This window comes from Neophocaena asiaeorientalis, unplaced genomic scaffold (assembly GCF_003031525.2).
Source record: "Neophocaena asiaeorientalis asiaeorientalis breed wild unplaced genomic scaffold, Neophocaena_asiaeorientalis_V1.1 scaffold182, whole genome shotgun sequence".
Taxonomy (NCBI): domain Eukaryota; kingdom Metazoa; phylum Chordata; class Mammalia; order Artiodactyla; family Phocoenidae; genus Neophocaena; species Neophocaena asiaeorientalis.
Genome location: NW_020174648.1, coordinates 5,624,988 through 5,647,959, shown reverse-complemented (window position 1 = coordinate 5,647,959; position 22,972 = coordinate 5,624,988).

Sequence of the window (22,972 nt, the reverse complement as noted above, 5' to 3'; positions counted from 1 at the left end):
GTACCACCCACCTACCACCCTGGTAGAAGAGTATCAAGGAGTATATATTAGCTTGGCAAAGACCTGTATTTTAGATGTGCTGATTGATGAAGTGAGGAGATTCCCCTGTGTGCTATTTGCATCTACATTATTGGACAGGAGTCTTCTGGGAAGGGAAGCTGAGTGCAGACTCCTTTCTTTAGAGAGAGATTCAAGTGTATTGGAACATGTGTAATGAACTGGGGAGGGACTGATTGAGGCCAGCTGGCAGGAAAGGACAGCATAAGCCCCTGTCATGGTAGAATCAGAAAATTCCTGAACCAGTGTCAGGCAGGCATCTAGTCCTAATTCTAGCCCATGTAATACCTCTGCACAGTTGAGGGTTATCTTCTGCAGTTGTATTCTATTACAAGTTAATCACTAAAGGGATGTTACCTATAAGTTTAAATTATATGTAATGGTGCATTTCTGGGAACCCTGCCTCCTAGATAATAAGCATTAAGCTAAAATACCTTTATTTAGCTCACGGGAAACATCCTGACCAGGCCCACCTGTGAATGGCTGCAGGAAGGAAGCAATTAACTCGTCCCCTCCGGAGTCTGGCCAGAACCAAGACTTTACCCCCTTCCCTTTTAGTATAAAAGAAGCCTGAATTCTAACTCTGGGAAGATGGTTCTTCAGGACTAGTCCACCATTGACTCTGTCTGACAGCTTTCCAAATAAAGTCACTATTCCTCATCCCAACAACTTGTCTCTTGATTTATTGGCCTGTCGTGTGGTGGGCAGTACGAGCTTAGACTCAGTAACACAATTAGCTCACGAAGTAGGTGAGTCAGCTTTATACACAGCAGCCTTTTGTTTTCTTTCTGTAAGACTAGTTCTGAAAGCATCTTTAAACAGCATTGTAACTTAAAAAAAATTGTGGTAAAATATACATAACATAAAATTTACCATCTTAACCATTTTTAAGTGTACAGTTCAGTGGCATTAAGTATATTCACGCTGTTGTGCAACCATCACCACCATCAATCTCCAGAACATCTTTATCTTCTCAACTGAAACTCTGTACCCATTAATCAGTAAGCTCCCCTTCCGCCTTCATCCCAGCCCCTGGCAACCACCATTCTGCTTTCTGTCTGTATGAATTTTTCTACTCTCTCTATATCTTACGTAAGTGGAATCATACACTTGTTCTTTTGTGTCTGGCTTCTTTCACTTAACATCTTCAAGGTTCATCCTTGTTGTAGCATTCTTCAGTACATCCTTACTTTTTATGACTGAATAATACTCCATTGTGTGGATGCACAACATTTTGTTTCTTTATTCATCTGTCGATAGACACTTGTTTTCCCTCTACCTTTTGTGATAATGCTACTATGAATATATATGTATGTACAAATATCTTAAACAGTATTAGTATGTTATTAGGCTGTTTTTCTTTAGAAGAGATTAAAGCAATTTAATGGCTGGTAAGATAGGAAGCTCTGAGACAGTAAGAGAAGACTCCAGGATCTTCTTTAATTAATTGTGTTGGTTTTGTATAACAGCCTAAGAGTTTTCCCCCAGTGCACCCTCCCCCATTACTGGGTGGGGAAGCCTGGCAAAGCGTAAAGAAGAATCACTTTACCTTGTGTTCTCCCAAAAACCTCTATGATTCTCCCTGGCCATTTGACGGAAAGTGGGGAAAGCTGTTGGCCTTACTGTCCTGGAATTCTAAGATCAGGAGAAACATCAGCATTCATTCATTTATTCATGTAAGAAACATGTATTAAATGCCTGTCATGTACCATTGTGTATGTGTGTGAGGCGCAGTGACAGAAAGAAATCCCTGCCCTTCTGATGCAGTTGGGCATTATTTAGATGTAGGTGGAGATATTCAGCATTGCCAGTTATATTGCCTTTGGTTTTTCAGATAGTCCTTCCCTTGGAGGCTTAAACGTTATTTTTGGGTAGACAGATTAAAAGTTAATTGTTAAACATTTTGAGATTTGATTGTGAGAGACTGTTCTAGTTACCATATTGATTCTTGGTATAATAAAATAAGAGGAACCATTGTATAGATGATGAAATTGAGGCACAGAGAGGTTAGATGACTTGCCAAGCTCACAGAACTAGTCCCAGACCAAGACCTACAACTGTCCTCTGGAGAAGCGACAGCTCCAGGACAAAGGCCTGACTGCTGTCATGGGATCCTTACTTATACAACATATCAGTTGGCTAAAATACAGGTTTAATGCCATTTCAATAAAAACCCTCAATGCAAAGTTTCTTAAAATACTACTAAAATGTATATAAAGATTAAGTGGGATGGGAAAGAGGTAGAAAGCTATGAAATTTTGAAAGAGGAAAAATAATGAATGGTCTTGCCCTACCAGATTATAAAATGCCATATATTATAAAGCCATAGTGATTGAACTAGTGTGATACTGATGCCAAAATCAACAGACAGGTATATGAACTAGATTAGTTAGGTCAGAAAGAAACCCCAGTGTAATTACAGTTTGTTATATCTTAAAGGAAGCATAAAATCACTGAACAAGTGGTACTGGAACAATTGGTTAAAGAACTGGGGAAAACTGTTTAAATTATATCTTTACCTCTTACCATTTATCAAAATAAATTTTAGATAAGTTAAAGTTAAATGCTAACAATGCCTTGAAAAAGAAGAAAAGATAGACGAACAAATTTTATTTATTATTTTTTTGAATTTTACTTTATTTTATTTTTCTATATATAGCAGGTTCTTATTATGTGAACATATTTTAAAACTTAAATCCCAGTAGACAAGTCTCAGAATGTCTACTAACATTACAACTATCCAACCTCATTAGTTTCCAAGAGAATGCAAATTAAAACAATGACAATTTAATCTAGCAAATTAACAAAGGTTTAAAAAAAACATTTGGTGTTGTTATGGGTATAGGGAAATGGGAGATTTAATCTAGTGGTAGAAAAATAAATTGGTATAACTTGTCTACAAAGCAATTTGGCAAGGTTCTTTTCAAAGTTTTTATCTATTGACCCAGTTATGGCACTTTTAGGAATCTATACCAAGGAAATACTGGGAAACTCTAAAATTTATATACAAGGACACATACCCTGGGATTATTTATAATAAGAACAAATAAAAAACTTAAAAGTCTAACAGTAGGGGGAGAGTTAAATGAATTAAGAAATAACATGTTATAATTCTAGTTTAAAAAATCTGATGGGTTCCAAAATTTTAGATATATATATTTAAAGATACAGGTATATTTATAGGTTAGATAGACAGATAGATAGAAAAAAGATGAAGAAGGAAATACACTCAGATACTAAGAGTAATAGGTTGAGTGACCAGATTACTGGCGATATTTATGTTTTAAAAGTTTTTTCAATTTCCTTATCATGTATAGATTTTACTTTTAGACTCACAAAAATGTTGAAGTTGATTTAAAAATATTAACTGGAATTTCCTTGGTGGTCCAGTTTTAAGACTCTGTGCTCCCGATGCAGGGGGCCCAGGTTCAATTCCTGGTCAGAGAACTAAGAGCCCGCATGCCACAACTAAGAGCCTGCATGGCACAACTAAAGATCCTGCATGCCACAACGAAGATCTCGCATGCAGCAACGAAGATCCCGCATGCAGCAACTAAGAGCTGGTGCAGCCAAGAAAAAAAAAAATTAACCTGTTCTTGTCTTTTTATGCCTCTGTTATTTCACCTAAAATATTTGAAAAATGTGTTTCTCAGAGGGCATGAAGGAAAAGGTCACGACCTGGCCCCAGTCAATAGCCTATGCTAACCCTTGGGGACAGGCACAGTCAGAACCCTGGACAAAGCAGGAAGAAATGAAGAATCCAGGGATGCTTGCTGCCTTCCTATTTAGCACTAGTCATTCACTCTCCCTTTGGGTTTCATGTCTCTGGCTCCTCTGTGTCTACCATCAAATAAGTTGTTCCTTTGGTGTCTAGTATATACCTAATACAGGACTGATCATGTCCTTTGCCTCTCTGTTTTGAGGGAGGATTATTTAATTACTCCTTTTTGTTGTTTTGTAAATGGTAAATAACAGGGTTAACTGAGCTGCAGCCCTTCGAGTCACAGAGTAAGAATATTGACTTGGTGATATGCCTGTCTATGCCTGTCCCTAGAGACCTTGTCTGGCCCAGGCTGACTCAGCAACTTCCTAGGACCTGAATACCCTCCCTGCTTCACCCCTGCAGTGTTTCCCATCCACGACGTTCTCCCGGAGGGGCCTCCAGGGCCAGGCCTCCCCCACGTGGAAAGCTGGATATGGTTTGACTCAAAAGAACCAGACTTCTTGGGCTTGTGGTGGTCTGTGTGTGGGGACAGCCAAGAGGAAAAACAAAGAGGAGGAAGGTGGGAGAGGAGAAAAAGAACATGTTGGAGGGAGAGAGAAAGGCACAGACACACACACACAAGCATTTTCAGCCCTGGCTCTGAAATAGCGTGTATGGATAGTCTGCCTTCATTAAACACCACCAGCTGAAAAGTAATCCTACTGCTGTACCAGCTTGGCCCTGGAGTGTGGTGGCCTTAGCACTTCTTTCTAGAAGCAGCTGCCATGGCCCCAGCCCGGAAGTCTCCTCCTAGAGCTGTGTGTAGTTCATGGAATTGAACACAAGGTGGCAGTAGCGGCACATCTGAGCTCCAACACCTGCCAGCAAGCTGTGCCCCCCACACACCTGTCCTCCAAGTAAGTTGATGACAGGTTGCCTATCATCAGGTACGACCTGTGTTTGCAACTGAGTTTGCCTCTTTTGTAGGACTCAAGAGTAGGACAGGCTACATGATGTGTAGGGCTCAGTGCAAAATTAAAATGTAGGGCCCTTTGTTCATAAAGCAGGAAAAAACTGCTGTTAAAGGTAGTAAAATATCCCGTGGAGCTCAGGTGCAGTGAGATAGCCCCTCGGACTTACCTCAGGCACATCTCACTTCTTGCTCTGGGTCTTCTCTGAGGTTGATGTGGGACACCTGAGGAACCAAGGGACAGCTCGGCACCCACACGTGCACGGCCACCAAATGCAGGGGCTGTGGACACCCTTGGGAAACTCTGAACCAACTGGCAATGGAAGCCTATGGATAACGTGCTTCCTGTGGCTCCTGGAAGGTCTCAGTGATAGAAACACCTGTCACCAATGCAGTAACACATCCTTGTGTTGCCTTTTCCCCCTTTCTTGGTCACCATCCTCACCCCTCATTCCTGCTCCCTGGGGTTGCTGCCCATATCAACTACTTGCACGTAAACCTCTGTCACGGAGTCTGCTTTTGCAAGTGGTGGGTGCATAGGGGAGCTCAGGCTAAGACAAAAATATCCCATCCAACAGATCGTCCCAAATCTTGCTGATACTACTTCTAATTGTCTTTTTCGTTTTCTCCTCTCCTAGTGTTGTTCCTCTTGGTCAGACCCTCTTTATCTCTGCCTGAACTAGTATCAAGTGTATTCCTAATTGCTCTTTCGCCTCCTTTTTTTTTTTAAAACGTAACCCATTTCCTTCCCCTGCAAAACCTCCACGCTTTTCTGCTGCTAGAGTGAACTTTCTAAAACACTGCAACGACTCACTTTTAGTAGCTCCCTTTCTCCTGCAAAATGAAGTCCAGCCCTCTGCGGCTCCCTTTCCATCCCCACGAGAGCCCCTAGACACACCGGATTACCCCCTTCCAAGGTTCCCCTGGGTGACTCTTTCTCGTGAAGACTTTATTTCAAGCGACCTTTCCATCCAGTTCTGTTTAGTTCAAGACGCTACACGTTACTGGGGTTAGCACAGGATACGTCACGTGTGGACACGATCCCACATAAAGGCTTTTAGCTAGTCCACCTCAGAGGAGAGGACTGAAAATACTTTTTCACCAGGCCAGAACCACTGCTGGGGTTTTGGTAAGGAGATAGGAAATTTTGCATTTGTAGAACTTGAGATCTTGTGGAAAAACAAGCCTCTGAGTGGGGGTAAATACATGAAAAGCCTTTTTATTTTTACATTAATCATAAAGACTGACATCTAAATAAAGGTGATGCGATTAACATCTTGCACATTTTAATTAGTAGTAGCGGATGTGGTACTCAGTTTCCACTTACCATCCCCGACTCAAGAAGTATGTTACATTTTCTTCCCAGCAGTTCCAAGGAGATGCTTGCATATTTGTTTTGATTTGTTGCAGATAATATGCATAAAAAGAGATTTTTCCTTTCTGAGTCTCATGTTCCATCCCCATATTCGGTATCTTCCTGACTCGAGGACTTGGAATTGTTGATTTTCCACCTCCCTCGTTCTGCCTGCAGGCCGCTGGATACGGTGTGCAGGTTGGCACTGGCTAAGGAGGTGATGGCCCCCTTGTTTTGCCAGGCCTGGCTCCCTGGCTCGTAGGTGCATTGCTTTTCTTTAATTCTGCTATGATTCAGAGATGTCTAGTAAGTTGGTGCTTGAGATAGATATGGTTTAAGATAATCTTATTTAATCAATGAGACACAGCTCAGCAGGTCATTCCCAACCCTTCCATCCAGCTCCCAGGATTTATAACCTCAGTCATGGCCTTGGTATCTGCATGCAGAAGCACCTACTACCAACTCCTCTTTCCATCTTAGCTACCTGCCTCCTTCCTCTCGGGCTAATTCCCCATTCCAAGGACCTGGCTTACTTTTCTTCATTGCATTCATTTCCTGTGGCTGCCACCACAAATTGCCCCAAACTGGGTGACTTAAAACAATAGAAATTTATTCTCTCACAGGTCTGGAGGCCAGAAGTCCAAAGTCAAATGTCAGGAGGGCCACGCTCCCTCCAAAGGCTCTAGGGGAGGCTCCTTCCTCCTGCGGCTTCTGGTGGCCCCTGGCGCTCCTTGGTTTGCAGAATCATTATTCCAACCTCTGCTCCTTGCCTTCTTTCCTGTGTGGTCTTTGCTCACTCTTCTGCCTCTTACAAGAACATTCTCATTTGAATGGAGGTCGTTTGAATGGTCTCGTCTCAGCCCTTAACCTTAATTACATCTGCAAAGACCCTATTTTCAAATATGGTCACGTTCTGAGGTTTTGGGTAGACATGAATTTTGGGGGGACACTATTCAACTCACTACACTCATCAGCTTTATCAAGATGGCAGTGCAGCACATCTACTTCTAATGCTCTTCCCAGTCTCATTTCCAAGTTCCCCTTTTCCTATCTGACTCCATTAGGAGTGATTCGTACTTTGTGCGCTCCAGATTCAACCATCCTGACTTTCTAAAGAGATATCCAAAGGTAAGCACCTATTTACTAGAATTTCTCATGGGGAGAAGTCAAGGTTAGGGAGGGTGGGACTGATAGACTTACATATCGCTCTTTCAATACCGTAGTTGTTTGACATGTTTTATTAATTTGTATTAATCTCCCCTACTTATTTGAAAGTTCCTGAAGGCAACACGTTGTTTTCAACTTAATACCCAAGTTCCTAGCAGAATGTCTAGTAATGTAGTAGGTGTTCATAAATATTTGTTGGATCAAAATTGTTCAAACTCTTATATTTGACCATGTCCTAACCAGACACTGTCGATCTGAATGGGAAAGAACTGGACTGGCACAAAATTCTCCCTTCATGGTTCGTGGGATTCCCTTCAAGTTCAGCCTCTATGAATACAACTTGCTGGCCTAGTATTTTAGCAAAAAGTGCCCTTCTGTCTCTCCCTTTCCAGGCATGGCGAAGACCATGCTTGCAGTGCTGATGGGGTAACATAGACGTTTAGTCTCTTCTGGAGAAGAACCAGAGTTGCCTCAGAGGACGACGGGGGAGTGAAGAGCTCTCATGGCCTTCTCTAAAACACAGTCATAAAGCATGTGCCTTGTCCCCTTGCAAGAAAGTAAAGATGAGGCTTGGCCCCCTTATCGCTAGGATCAAGCATGTTGCCCTAACGCCAGACCCAACAAACCCTGGGTAATGATGACAATGCTTATTCATCTGGCTGAAACCCAAGCACATGTAGTTGCTCTGCTATCCCCTGGAATGCCCAACAGAGCCTGGCCTGCTACCTGGAGAGACAGGACCCCCAGGGTTGTCTGGCCTTCATGGATTCCAGACCTCCTGCCTCAGTGGAATTCCAGGAGGGCTACGACATTCTCTTTCCCTGTGGCCTCCTTGCCCAAGGCCATGGTCCTCTTTTTTTTTTTTTTTTTTACTTTTTATTGGAGTATAGTGGATTTACAATGTTGTGTTAGTTTCTGCTGTACGGCAAAGTGAATAAGCTATATATGTACATATACCAACTCTTTTTTATATTCTCTCCCCATATAGGTCATTGCAGAGTATTGAGTAGAGTTCCTTATGCTAGAAGTAGGTCCTTATAAGTAGGTCCTTATGCTATAAGTGGGTCCTTATTTATACTATACTACATATAGTAGTGTATAGTGTGTATATGTTGATCCCAATCTCCCAATTTATCCCTCCCCCTGCCCTTTCCCCCCCCCCAGCATGGTCCTCTTGATTGTCAACCTGATTCTGTTGCTCACTCCTGCCTCTCCAGCTGTGTGGGTGCCTCTTTCTCCTCTCACCAGAGGAAAGTCTACACTTACTCTGAGGTTTTGGATCCAACTCAGGGACCTCCAAGGCCCTCTCCTCCAGCTGCTTGTGGCCCAGGCTGAAACAAAATGTTTCGTGTGGTTTCAGGGATAAGGTCATACTCATTTTCTTTTGCAACGTTCTTAATAGATTTTCATTTGGGGGAATAAACAGTTGATAGGAAAGTAGCTTCTCTCTTTCACATTGTTTCCCCTTTTCTTTTTTTTTCTTTCTCCTCTTCCTAAGTTTTCTAAATTTCAAACCCTGATGAAAAGGCAGAATATTAGCAGTTTAGCTGAAATGCATCGCTTTTGGTAGCTAGAGGGACAAAAATACCAAAGAGTCAGAAGTTAGTGGGATTCAAGGGTAGAAAACCTCTGCAGAGCCACAGGGTGAGTCCTGATGATGCCAGCACAAGGCAGAGGTTCCCTTTCCTGGAGAAGATACATGGTGTGATTCTGCAGACCACCCAGCAGCCCCGGAGCAGAAGTGTGTATCATGTCCTCATGTTCATGGTCCATGCTGGGGCCTGGGAAGGAGCCAGGGGAGAGCACACTCACTTTACATGTCTGTCCAGCAGCCCTCTCCATGGCTTTCTCCCAGAAACCCACAATCCTTAAGTTCTCTCCCATCCCTCACCTCTAGGCTAACATAGTTAGACTAAGAAAAATGTTCCTGGATATACCTTGTCTTCTGCTGAGTTTATCAGTTGTCAGGAAAACCGGGTGGATTTGGATTTTGTCCTGATTTATTTTAGAAAAGGAAATTAAAATTGTGTTTCTACAAAACAGAAACAGACACAGAAAATAAACTTATGGTTACCAAAGGGGAAGCGGGGAGGGCTAAATTAGAAGTTCGGGATTAACAGATACACATTACTATACATAGAATAGATAAAAAACAAGGTCCTGCTGTATAGCACAGGGAGCTATATTCAGTATCTTGTAATAACATATAAGGGAGAAGAATTTGAAAAAGAATATATATATATATGGCTCACTTTGCTGTACACCAGAAACTAACACAACGTTGTAAATCAACTACACTTCAATAAAAATTAGCAACACCAAATTACCACCCCAAAATTATATTTCTAGATGTGTTTTTCATTCTCTGCTCTTTGCCATCATAGATAGCTAATATAATCTTTGGTGTTATGCACTAATTGTTTTATGTCTAGTCTCTCTGAGGGTAGGATTCATGTCATAACACTTTCTTGGATTTCTGGCAGTGCACAGCACATAATGGGCATTCAGTCCTCAGTAAATACCTTTTCGTCAAGTAATTAAATTACTGGATTGAGTTTGACTTGCTGGACATCTGCTTTCAGGGTTCCACTTGGGGTTTTGTCTTTTTCTTTCTTGGGTGCAATTCATGGTGAGGAAGCATCCTCGATTTCTCTGCTCAGGGACGAGAAGAGAGAAAAAAAGTACAATGGTAATTACCTAAATTGCTACATCTCCATAGGATCAAGGCTGTAGGGTCATTAGTATCCTATACAGCACTGAGAAATGTAGTGTATATTCCCTAAAAGACACGTGAAGAACATAAACTGCCACTCATTCATTTACTTCTTTCATAGAACCACAGGGCAGTACTTCACTACTATTGATTCACTTCTACTACAGGGAGAGCTGATCTGTCTTTCTTTCTAGAAATGTAAACTTCAGAGGGCAGTGATGATGATGAGTCTATTTTGTTCAATTCTATATCCCCATCTCCTAGAACAGTCCCTAGTACATATCATGCATTCAATAAATATTTGAATGAATAGAGCTCAGGTTATATTCAGTGTATCCTTACAGATTATATTAATCAGCAGAGACTAGACTTGTCCTCTCATGCATTTGAGGTCTGACTCAGGCCGAGTGTCTCCCACTCTGATTTGATCTGGGATTCGGTACAAAACCTCAGCCTCATGCTTCCAGTAACCACAAGGGTCTGCTTCTGGAAGAGAAGGAGCATTTGCTGTCCTGAAGGGGAGTGGCTGCCCAGTAGGAAAAGTTGATGTAATGAAGATGGAAGAACAGGCCCGCACAAGTGGCCACTTCACTGTAGACTATGATTGCCTGTGTGGGACAGCCGTGGTTACCACAGAAGCCTCTTGCAGGATTCTCTTTCTTCCCTTTGCTTCATTTAGTTATCCTTTACCCCTCAATAGTAATAGGTTGGGTTTTGATTAATGTTGATTTTAATATGGGGGAAGAATCAAAGAGGATTGGCACCAACTAGTCCTTGTTGGTCATATTTAGATTAATTGATCTTGGTGACAATTGTTTCTTCTGAGAAGACTCAGACTTCTCAGATACAGACATGAATTTGTTCATCTTGTAGTGCCCAAAAAGCATTAGCTCTATTTTTTTGGATGATGACACCAAAGCATGGACACTGACCTGAGGCCAGTAAAGCCAGTCCTGCCCTTGTGCTCCTTTATCCCAATCCCCAGGCCCTCCTGAGCTCCTATTGCCAGAAAGCAATAGGCCCTTGGCTTGCTGCTATTATCTGATGGAGACAGTAATGTGCTCTGTGATGCTAATATTATCTTGTTTTTTTACGACTTATGTTTCTTACCACTGGAATAAAAGCTGAGGCAAAAGTGATCATCTATAGAGCTCCTTGAATTTAGGATCTGCTCAATTCTACAGGGAAACAGAAGGAAATAGGGAAAATGAACTGATGGATATTATGTAGCTTTAAAAAGTTTAAAAATAATCAGCGGTCTCTGGCCCATACACTGGTGGCAAGCTCAAGATGGTTTGCCCTTCGTCTTCAGTCCTGAGGGTGGGATGCATTAGAAGGTGCAGGTTCGGAGCCAGATGGTGTTGGCTCCACCATCTACTCGCTCTGGGACCTTGCCCAAGTTACATGAGCTGTCGGTACATCGACTGAAGTCCTCACCTGTGATAGTACCCCCTCTTTGTGTTATTGATTTAGCACATTTCATATTAAAAGCCCTTAAAACAGCACCTGGATGTTTGTGTTCAATAAATGCTCTATGATGATTATGATGACGATAATTTCCCTTCTCACTGTAGGCCACTGTATCCTCTCCTCCAGTATTGCCTCATGTCACAAAATGGCAATTTCTATATCTTGTTGACATCCAGATAATTGGACCGTACCTCCAAATGAAACTCCCTGGTCATTCCCAGCAAAGGAAAAGAAGAAGAAGCAGAGGAATAGTTAGAAAGATACAAATAGAAAAAATAACGAATCCTTGTGTTCACTCAATGAGCTTTATTATTCTGTCATATGCAAAATGCTCTACAGGACCTTGGGGGATATAGATTATACACCTGTGCACGTGGGCACACACACACACACACACACACACACGCATGTGTGCACACAATGTTATTTCTACCTTCAAAACACCTATACCTGTCTTCTCCAGGAGGCTTTTTTCTGGGGACCCCAGACAGGGTTTGGGCTGCTCCTCTGTTGGTTCCTAGCACCCTGGACCTGCAGCATTCACTGTGTTAACAGACTTTTAGGAGCCTGCTTGTCTAGAATACTGTGAGCTCTGTGAGTGCGGGAACCTTGTCTTTTGGATTTGCAGCGCCCAGAAGGATGCCTGGTGCCCTGCGTTTGCTGGACAGGACAGGACTGGGTGGAACTAGCAGAGGTTGTCTCTTTGGTGCATAGCTTCCTCTTTCACCCCGGCTTTGACACCGTACCCTTAGCCTTAGACCTCACTTTTAGGCCTAATTATTATCCTTGACCCCTTCTTGGTCCCTCTTTACCTGTGACTTTCCCTCTCGCTGTTTTGCCTCCTTGATTTCACTAAACATATTGGGCCTCACCTCAGAGTCAAGAGTCAAGAGGGGCCTGTCTTCTCCAATAAGGCACATCTTCTCAACTTAAAAAAAGAAAATTGAAGTATGGTTGATTTCCAATATTGTGTTAGTTTCAGGTGTACAGCAAAGTGATTCAACTGTAGACTTTTTCAGATTATATTCCATTGTAGGTTATTGCAAGATACTGAATAGTTTCCTGGGCAATACAGTAAATCTTTGCTGCTTGTCCATTTTATGTATGGTAGTTTGTATCTGTTAATCCCATATTCCTAATTTATCCCTCCCCCTCTCCCATTCCCTTTTGGTAACCATAGTCTATTTCCTATGTCTGGAGTCTATTTCTGTTTTTTTGTTGTTGTTTGTTTTTTAACTGGGGTATAGTTGCTTTACAGTGTTGTGTTAGTTTCTGCTGTGAAGTGGATCAGCTATGAGTGTACATATATCCCCTCCTCTTGGACCCCCCCACCCCATCCCACACCTCTAGGTCACCACAGAGCACTGAGCTGAGTTCCCTGTGCTGTACAGCAGATTCCCACTAGCTATCTGCTTTACACATGGTAGTGTATATATGTCAATTCCAATCTCCCAATTCATCCCACCCCTCTCCCCCTGCTCTGTTTCCACACATCCATTCTCTATTCGTTTATATTGTTTTTAGATTCCATATATAAGTGATATCATATAGTATTTGTCTTTGTCTGACTTAACTTCACCAAGTATCATATTCTCTAGGTTCATCCATGTTGCTGCAAATGGCAATATTTCATTCTTTTTTATGACTGAGTAGTATTCCACTATTAGATCCCATAATATTCCATATACATACTACATCTTTTTAAGCCAATCATCTGTTGATGGGCACTTGGGTTTTTTCTATGGCTTGGCTACTGTAAATAATATTGCTATGAACATTGGGGTGCATGTATCTTTTTGAATTAGAGTTTTCACTTTTTTCTGGATATATACCCAGGAGTGGGATTGCTAGAGGTATCATAAGATACCTCTAGTTTTAGTTTTTCAAGGAACCTCCATACTGTTTTCCATGGTGGCTACACCAATTTACATTCCCACCAACAGTGTTGGAGGGTGCCCCTTTCTCCGCACCCTCTCCAGAATTTAGTGTTTGTAGGCTTTTTTTTGATGATAGTCATTCTGACTGGTGTGAGGTGATACCTTGTTGTAGTTTTGATTTGCATTTCTCTAATAATTAGTGATGTTGAGCATCTTTCTATGTGCCTATTGGCTCTCTGTATATCTTCTTTGGAGAAATGTCTATTTAGATCTTCTGCCCATGTTTTGATTGGGTTGTTTGTTTTTCTGCAATTGAGTTGTATGAGCTGTGTGTATATTTTGGATAATAACCCCTTGTCAATTGCATCGTTTGCAAATATTTTCTCCCAGTTTTGTTTTGTTGATGGTTTCTTTTGCTGTGCAAAAGTTTTTAAGTTTGATTTGGCCCCATTTGTTTATTTTTGCCTTCATTTCTTTTGCCTCAACAAGGCGCATCTTGAGGACACTTAAAGGGATCAACCACAGGCTTCTTGTGCTTCAGAACATCAGCTCCTCAGGCTCTGGCTTTTGCATCCCTCAGAGGTGGCCTCTCTCCCTAAAAGACTTCTCTGCCTGTTCACTCACCTTCCCCTAGAAGTGAAACTGGGGACTGGGGAGAGAGTTGGCCAAAAGCTTGGAACAAAGAGCCTCCTATTCAGCTGGGCTTACCTTGCTCTTTCTTCCCTATTCTCCCCAACCAGGCTCTCGAGCACAGAGTTCTCAGGGCCAGCCCATTTCCCCGAGGGCAGCAGACCTGTCCAGCTCACCTCCCAGTCAAGACTCTGCAGCTCCTGGCTTCTGTCAGTGGCTGGAACCTTAGGGCTTTCTGAAAGCAACCACACAATGTGTGTCTGCAAAGTGTTTATGCCAAGTGCGTCTGGTGCAGACATTCACAAACACACTGCCAGTTGCTAACCGTCATTGGTACTCTTTCCATTGGTCTGAATTGCTGTTCATTTTTCCAGTCTACATGGAGAGACGTATCCTTCTGTGACATGCATGCGCTGCCCACCAAGACATCTGCTGAGGCGCCTTCCTGGACATTCAGGTTCACAGATTCACCATATACACCCTGATGCCTTCTGCAAAGATCCAGCTCATCTTCCTCTCCCTCTGTGGTTATGTTTAGCCAGACTCTTAATTTGTAATTGTTTTTGAAACTTAGCTTCAAATCTCTCCCCAAACCACAGTGGTATGGTAGAAGGTACAGCTGCCAGGGTTTAGAAGAGTCCTGGTGCCTGTCTTCCCTTGCCTCAGGCCATCTTCTTCCTCTGGAACACTGTAATGGAAAGGAGGACAGACATTTTTTCTGTACTTGTCTGATGGCTCCTTCTGGTACATAAACTAACACATGGCTCATGTGGTGCCAAAGAGGCTATCATGGAGGCTATTGGATGCACTGTGGTTGGTTTTGGAGTTGGCTAGACTGGGAGGATTCCTGGGCAATGTTTTTTTTTTTTTTTCCGGTATGCAGGCCTCTCACTGCTGTGGCCTCTCCCATTGCGGAGCACAGGCTCCGGACGCGCAGGCTCAGCGGCCATGGCTCACGGGCCCAGCTGCTCTGTGGCATGTGGGATCTTCCCGGACCAGGGCACGAACCCCTGTCCCCTGCATCGGCAGGCGGACTCTCAACCACTGCGCCACCAGGGAAGCCCTGGGGAATGTTTTTTGTACTTTGTCTTTGCTGAGGGTCTGGCTATAAGAACCAACCAAAAATAACGATGGCCTTTGAAAGTCTGTGTTGTACTCTTCAGCTTACTCAAGTCAGTGGTGACTTGGGTTAGATGACATGTTGTTTAAGAAATATATTCTTAACGGGCCACTCTCTACTTCCTGTCTCCAAGTCTTGACCATGTGGATCAAGATTTTGGACCCTTCACCTACCGATGTTTCTCAATTTCCCTGCAGGGCTGGGAGGCTCAGTCAGGTACAGCGAGAACATATACACGGTCACCAGCACTAATCACGAAGGCTCTGGATAAAGAGTCAACTTCTTTGCCTTGCATTCAAGGACCTCCAAAATCTGGCTTCTATTACCACTCCAATGTACTACTCCCTTATTTGAACTCTTGTTTTGATCAAAATGGCACTCCTTGTTTCATGTAATCTGATATTCTCACTCCTCTGAATCCCTCTCAATCTCCTTTTAGGGCATCTCTTCTTCCATAAATATCAGTTTCTCAAGGGTTTAACGTTGGTATCTTTCTGCCCTTCTCATTTTGTACATGTTCTCATTCACCCAATGGGTTCAACTACTACCACTAAGTCTGCATCTCTGTCTCTGTCCAGAAATCTCTCATGAATTCTAGACCCCGATAATCTCGGTGGATATCTTGGATGTCTCAGTGAACACCTCAAACTTAACATATCCAAAACTGAATTCATATTTCTCCTCAAGCTTGGTTCACCTTCTGTATTTCCTGCCTAAGAGAATAACTCCCTAGCCCAAATTGGCAACTTCCCCTACATTTCTCTCCCATCCTTACTTTTCATCCAAAATTGCAACTCTTGATTCCTACCCCCACAAATACCTTTTCCATCTCAGGAAATTGTATCGTGATATATCCAGCTGCTCAAGACCAAAACTCCTGAGGCCTTCTTGGTAGTTCTTTTTCCATCATTCTCACGTTTAATCCATCAGCAAGTCTTAATAAGTTCTACCGCCCAAATATTCCCCAAACCATTGCTTCTTGCTGAATGAATCCAGGAAGAAGCCACTATATTCTGCAGACCATAACAACTCCACAGGCTGGTTCCTCCCCTTCATTGCTCTGCCCTTTCTTTAGTTTAGTTTGTACAGGCTATCATAATCACCTTCTTACTAATCTGCCTGTCTCCAGTCTTACATCTTTTATAGAGGTAGTTGATCATTCAAACGATATTTATGGAATGACAAATGTACTTGGGAAACAGCTGTGAACAAGGTCAGTATGATGCCTTCCCTATGGGGTTTACATTCTGATGAGAAAGACGGGCATCAAGCCCATACCTGTAAGTATAGCAAGTGGTGGGAGACACTCCCAGGGGCTGTGAGTGTCAAACATGGACAACTAACCTAGCCTTAGGGGGCAGGCAAGTCTTTTCAGTGAAGGACAGTTTCAAATGAAAATGGAGCAATGACTACGAGACAACAAGGAAGAGGAAGAAAGTGAAAGCAAAGGAAGGGTATCCCTACAGAAAAGCATCAAAAGACAAATGTGTGATGAATTTCTTTCACATTGTTACCAGTTTGATCTTCCTATCTTCTTTCCTAAAACTTTTTTTTCTGATAAAAATTTGTACACATTTATTGTGGGATATTTGTAAAATACTGAAAGATTTAGAAAAGAAAATAATATTTATTCACAATCTCACCATCCAAAGACGAGCACTGATTACACTGAAGTGAATTTCCTTTCAGCTGTGTCTATGCATATATGCATTTTCATAATGCATTATGAAAATGCATATGTGCATAGACACAACTGAAAGGAAATGCATTTTCATAATGATCTCTTTACACTAAAAATCTCGTCATATTATTTCCTTTCTTAGAAACAGTCGGTGGCTCCTCACTGTCTAGAAGCCCAAGTGCCTAGCCCAATGCTTGGCAATAAACATTCACTGAATGGATGACTAAATGCATGAGTCAGTGAGAATGTATGCCTGCTCACTTCCATGTGCTCTTCCTCTTTTTCATTACCTACTTGATGAAGTCTTGCCTTGGGGTTTGACTCTATCCAAAGCCTTCTTCAAAGGCTCCGACTCTCATGCCAATCCTAATCTCTTTTCAAAAATGTATTATTTTCTATTGAGTTATAGTTGGTTTACCTCATTACTATATTGGAATATTATATTAGTTTCAGGTGTATAGAATAGTGATTCACAATTTTTATAGCTTAAACTCCATTTATAGTTATTATAAAGTATTGGCTAAATTCCCTGTGCTGTACAATAATCTTTGTAGCTTATTTATTTTATACATAGTAGTTTGTCTTAATGACAATGCTTGTCTTTAAGCACAGATTGTGTTGCTTGAGAAGCACAGGAAGTCCTTAGCACAGGTTAACTGCCTTCTAGTGTTGTTTTTCTAAGTTTACCTTAGAAGCCTTTCATGCTGAATTGTCTGTTGACAACTCAACATCATTCCATCCCTTCTATACTCCGCCCTTATCTCAGGGGTTGGAAGCCTGAGAACCACACTCCCCAGAATCCTTTAGTGCCCATGTTCCCAGCTGGATTCCACAAATGAGAAGCATTCGCCTGAGATTTCGAGTGAGAAAGAGAGGCAGAAGTGTTCTTATTGCTCCTGGGGCTGTGGAAGCACCTGTGTGGCTGGGTGGTCCCCCTGAAAATTTCCTACCTCGATGCTGGAGGCAGCTGGGATCATCAGTGGTGATTTCTCGCAGTCCTGGAAACTCTTGATTTTCTAAAGGGTAGAGGCAAACGTGAGAGCTGGCCTTTGCTCTTTTGTTCCTTCCTCTTGCCTTCTGTTTTAGGGCTTCTGTTTCTGATCAAAGCCTTGCTGAGCTCTCCTGTGGGCTGGTGTCTGGTGCCTCTTTGTACCCTCTTAACCTGGCTTATTTCCTCACACATACTTGCAGCTGCTGTGAATGACAGTAAACCTGATACTTCATCACTGCAGGCAAAACAACTTACTTAGTGGACACAGCTGCATTTGTTTAGTGATTTAACTTTCTCCCCTACAGTAACATATTGAGGATGTGTATCCTTACCAAACATGACAGAAAAGTACTTAAGACAGGTGAATACCTGTCAGTGACTCAGCTCACTGAGGCTAACACCAATTTTGCAGCACAATAATTGCTCGAGGTACCCACCGATATTTTTTAACTATCTATTGTATGTCTAGGGCCTGCATTAGGCCTAACGGGGGCTGGATGCAGGGGAAAATTAAAACAAACTCGTGTCTAGTTGTTAAGTGCCTGTATGCACCAGGCATGGTGCTAGAGCAGCAGCTGTCTGCCCTTCCTGAAATTACCATCTAGCCATCTCATTGCTTGATGGTGTCGATGAAAATAACCAATAAACAGTCAATAGTAAAAATAGAAAAGAGTTTTATTTGAGCCAAACTGAGGACTAGCCCAGAAGCCAGCTTCTCTCTGAGAAGTTGCTCCAGAAAAGCAGGGTTTTTAGCAGTTTTATATCTTGTCAGAGTAAAGAATACTAAACAAGTCAGGGATACATTTCTTCAAGGTTTCAAAAACCATGCCAGCACATACACATACAGCATGGACAGTATGGCCTTGGCATCTGGGAAGGGAGACTTATCATCAAAGAAGTACCAGCATTGGCGTCCCAGGAAGAGGGGCATTTAATCTTTATTTTTAACATGGACATTCTTTACTTCTAGTCAATGTGCCCTTTTCTTTAATGATTAAAGCAGATGTACAATGTATGTTTGATAGGCCACAAACAGGCTGTTTTATTTAGCATAAAATTCAGGTTAACTCATGTGTAAGCCAGAATGACTTCCCTATATCTCAATATGTGAAATTTTCTTTTATCAATGGGTATTACTGAAAAGGAATGAGGCCCGTTGCTCACTATTCCCACCCCCCTCCCTGTGACCTTGGCGTGAATATCATCAAGCTTACCAGGCCTACTGAACCCCCAGCACAGCATTAGACTTTCTAGGAGATGAGGCTGCAAACCAGACCATGCCTGGGGTTCCCCCAGCGTGCTAGCATCTCCATGGTCAGATTCAGCTTGATCTTTTCAGCATTGCTTGCTTCTTGCTCAGCATTTCATTCATTTTGGAAAGCTGGCCTGAAAGCCAGTGGCATTCAACCCTAAATACTAGAAAAAGGCAAGGAGAGTAGTAATGTGATTCTTACCAGGCAGGGTTGGATGAACTTTTACAAATGAACTAGAGCGGTATTCTGTGCCAGGCCACAGGGTGGAATACATGGGATAGGGTAACACTTAAATACCATATTCTGAGAGTTTTAAGGAAAAAGAAAAAGAAAAAAGTAAAAACCCATTAAGTAACTGAATGGTAGTGCAAAGGTGGCCATCCCATGGGCTTAGCTAATGTTTATTGTGTGCTTACTATGTGCCAGGCACTGTTCCCAATAAGTTACATCAGTGATTCATTTAACCCCACTCATGAGTATGTGCTACTATTATCCCCATCTGACAGGTCAGGCAATGGAGGCAAGAGAGAGGAAACACCTTACTCAAGGCCACTTAAGTAAGTGGGGTGTGAACCTGGGTAGTTTGATTAAAATAAGGAGACACATATGTATATGTATAACTGATTCACTTTGTTATAAAGCAGAAACTAAAACACCATTGTAAATCAATTATACTCCAATAAAGATGTTTAAAAAAATAAAAAGATATGTAAGAAATGCTATAAAAAATAAAATAAAAAATAAAAAGATGTTTTATTGGAATGATAAAAAAAATAAATAAATAAGGGAACACATCAAGTCCCCATCTTTTGGAATTTCTCCCGGTTCCATCTGAGCTAGTCTGATCTGGATGCCCAGAGAAAAGTGGTATATATATATATATATATTTATTTATTTATTTTGGCTGCACCTGGTCTTAGTTGTGGCACATGGGATCTTCGTTGCAACATGTTTAGTTGCGGGGTGCATGTGGGATCTAGTTCCCCGACCAGGGATCAAACCCAGGCTCGCTGCATTGGGAGCATGGAGTCTTACCCACTGGTGGGGCACGAATCCGTGTCCCCTGAATCGGCAGGCAGACTCTCAACCACTGCGCCACCAGGGAAGCCCAGAAGTGGTATTTTTAAAAGGAAACTGTAAAGGGGGTTGTAGATGGTTCCCATTACTGTTGGGATCTGAGAAGACGTTAACACTCAGATCCCAACAGTCACATTTATTCCCTGGGCCTAGACTTTTGTCTTAAAATGTGAATGTGCCATCTGATTGATAATTAGCCATCAGCATCTCGGTGTGAATCACCACATGACTTCACTTTATTTTTAAGACATGGGGCTCAGAACAGGTTGTATTGAAGGAAGAGGAGGGCTTCCCTGGTGGTGCAGTGGTTGAGAGTCCGCCTGCCAATGCAGGGGACACGGGTTTGTGCCCCGGTCCGGGAAGATCCCACATGCCACAGAGCAGCTGGGCCCGTGAGCCATGGCCGCTGAGCCTGCGCGTCCGGAGCCTGTGCTCCGCAACGGGAGAGGCCACAACAGTGAGAGGCCTGTGTACCCCCGCAAAAAAATAAGAAGAAGAAGGAAGAGGAGTGAGAAGGGGCCAGAGAAAGAGGGGGCAGGAGAGGGATTTACTGAGCTTGTGCTGCAGGATGTCAGGTGGCAAAACTCCTTCAGAAAAATGTACAGTATATCCTTGCAACTGCAGAAGTATCACCTTGAAGATCAAGATCAAAACAAGGACACCAGCTTTCAGGGCTTCTATTCAATTATGCCAAAAATTATAAGGATAGGAAAGAAGGAAATTAAATGGTCATTATTTAGAAGATATTAGTCCTTACATAGAAACTTGTGAAAATTTATGGAACAATTGTTGGAATTAAAAGAGAATAAAAACAAAAATATAAAGTACCTTAGAGTAAATCTAACAAAAGATCTATAAGATCCCTATGGAGAAAATTGTAAAACTTTCTTAACAGAAGATCTGGATAAATGGAGAGATAGCCTACGTTTGTAGGTAGGAAAACTCAGTGTTGTGACTCTGTCAAAGTTCTCTGTATTAGTTTGCTCGGGCTACTATAACAATGCCACAGACTGGGTGGCTTAAACAACAGAAAATTAATATTTTCATAGTTCTGCAGGCTAGAAGAGGTCATGCTGTCAACAGGGTTGGGGTGTGCTGAGGCCTCTCTCCTTGGCTTGTAGATGGTCATCTTTTCTCAGTGTCTTCATACGGTCATGCATGTCCGTGCCATAATCTCCTCTTCCTATAAGGCCACCAGTCATACCAGATTAGGGCCCACCCCGTGACCTGATTTAACTTTACCTCCTTAAAGATTCTATCTCCAAATACAGTCACATTTGAGGTACTGGGTGTAAGCACCTCAACATATAAATTTTGGGGGGATAATATTCAGCCTATAACATTGTCTAAATCAATCTACAAATTGAAGACTACCCCAGTGAAGTCCCAGCAAGGCTTTTCATGAAACTTGACCTTCTGAATCTAAGTTTATATGAAAGAGCCAAGGTCACATGTAGACTAAAATTATTTTTGAAGAGAGGAATGGGATGGTAGGGAAGGCCTGATTTGGTATTAAAACGTATTAGCTCTCACCCTAACATAAAACTGTAATAATTAAAGCAGAGTATATTGGTATAGGAATAAACATAGATCAAGGGAACAGAATAGACAATCGGGAAGCAAACCCACATGTATATGAAAACTTGATAATTGAGAGATGACATAGCATATTAGAGAGGCTAACATTGCCTATTCAATAAATGATGCTAAAACAACTAGGTATCTGCATAGAAACATAGAATAAAATTGGATGCTTTCTTTTACCCTAGGAAAAAAAAATAAATTCCATGTATACTATAAACCTAAATGTGTTAAGAAAAACTTTAAAACCTTTATAGCAAAATATAGGTGACTACCTTTTTGACCTCAGGATAGGAAAATATTTCTTAAATAAGTCATAAAAAGAACAGATCATAAAGGGAAAGAATGATACATTTTACCAAATTAAAATGAAAAACTTCTGCACATAAAAATACCAGAAAAAAAGTAAAAAAGAGAAGCACAGATAAGAAGAAAATATCAGTAGTGCAATAAGGCAGACAAAGAATTAAGAACCAAGATACATAAAGAACTACAAATCAATAAGGAAAATACACAAAATCCAGGACAGTTCCCAGAAGGAGAAACAAACAAAAATATGAAAATATGCTCAACCTCAGTATTAATTAGGGAAATAAAAATTAGAACCAGCAGATACTACTTCACACATGCCACATTGCCCATAATATAAAAAAAATTAAAGTAATTCTGTCAATTTCAAGGGTAGGAGGGCCATACACTTCTGGGTAGAGTGGAAATAGGTATAACTACTCTGGAGACTAACTTAGCCACATCTAGTAAAGTTGAAGACGTGCATACTTCAGGGTCTAGAAACTTTTTCCCATGTATAGAAGAGACCTATAAAAATTATTAAGCACAATATTATTTATAATTGTAAGTAACTGGAATCACCCTAACATAATCATTAACATAAAAATGGGTAGATTTTTGTGGTATATTTGTACAATGCATACAATGTACATAACAACAGAAATAAATGGACCAGAGTAACAGGTATCAACACTGTGTCAGGTAGATCCTAGGCAGACAGATCTCAATAATTCCCATACACTTGTGTCCACACCTTTGTGCAATCCCCTCCCCTAGAATGCAGGCAGAACCTGTACCTTGATTCTAATTAATAGAATATGACAAAATTGATGAAATAAATCTTATACATTATATGACTCCATTTTAGCAGACTAGAGTGAGGGATTCTGCTGGCCTTGCAGAGAAGCAAGCTACTATGATGTGACCTGCCTAGGGAGCAGGCCACATGGCAGGGAAGTGGGTGTACCCCAGGATCCAGGGCTCTCAGCCACACAAACTCAAGGAAATGAATTCTGCCAACAACCTGAATGAGCTTGGAA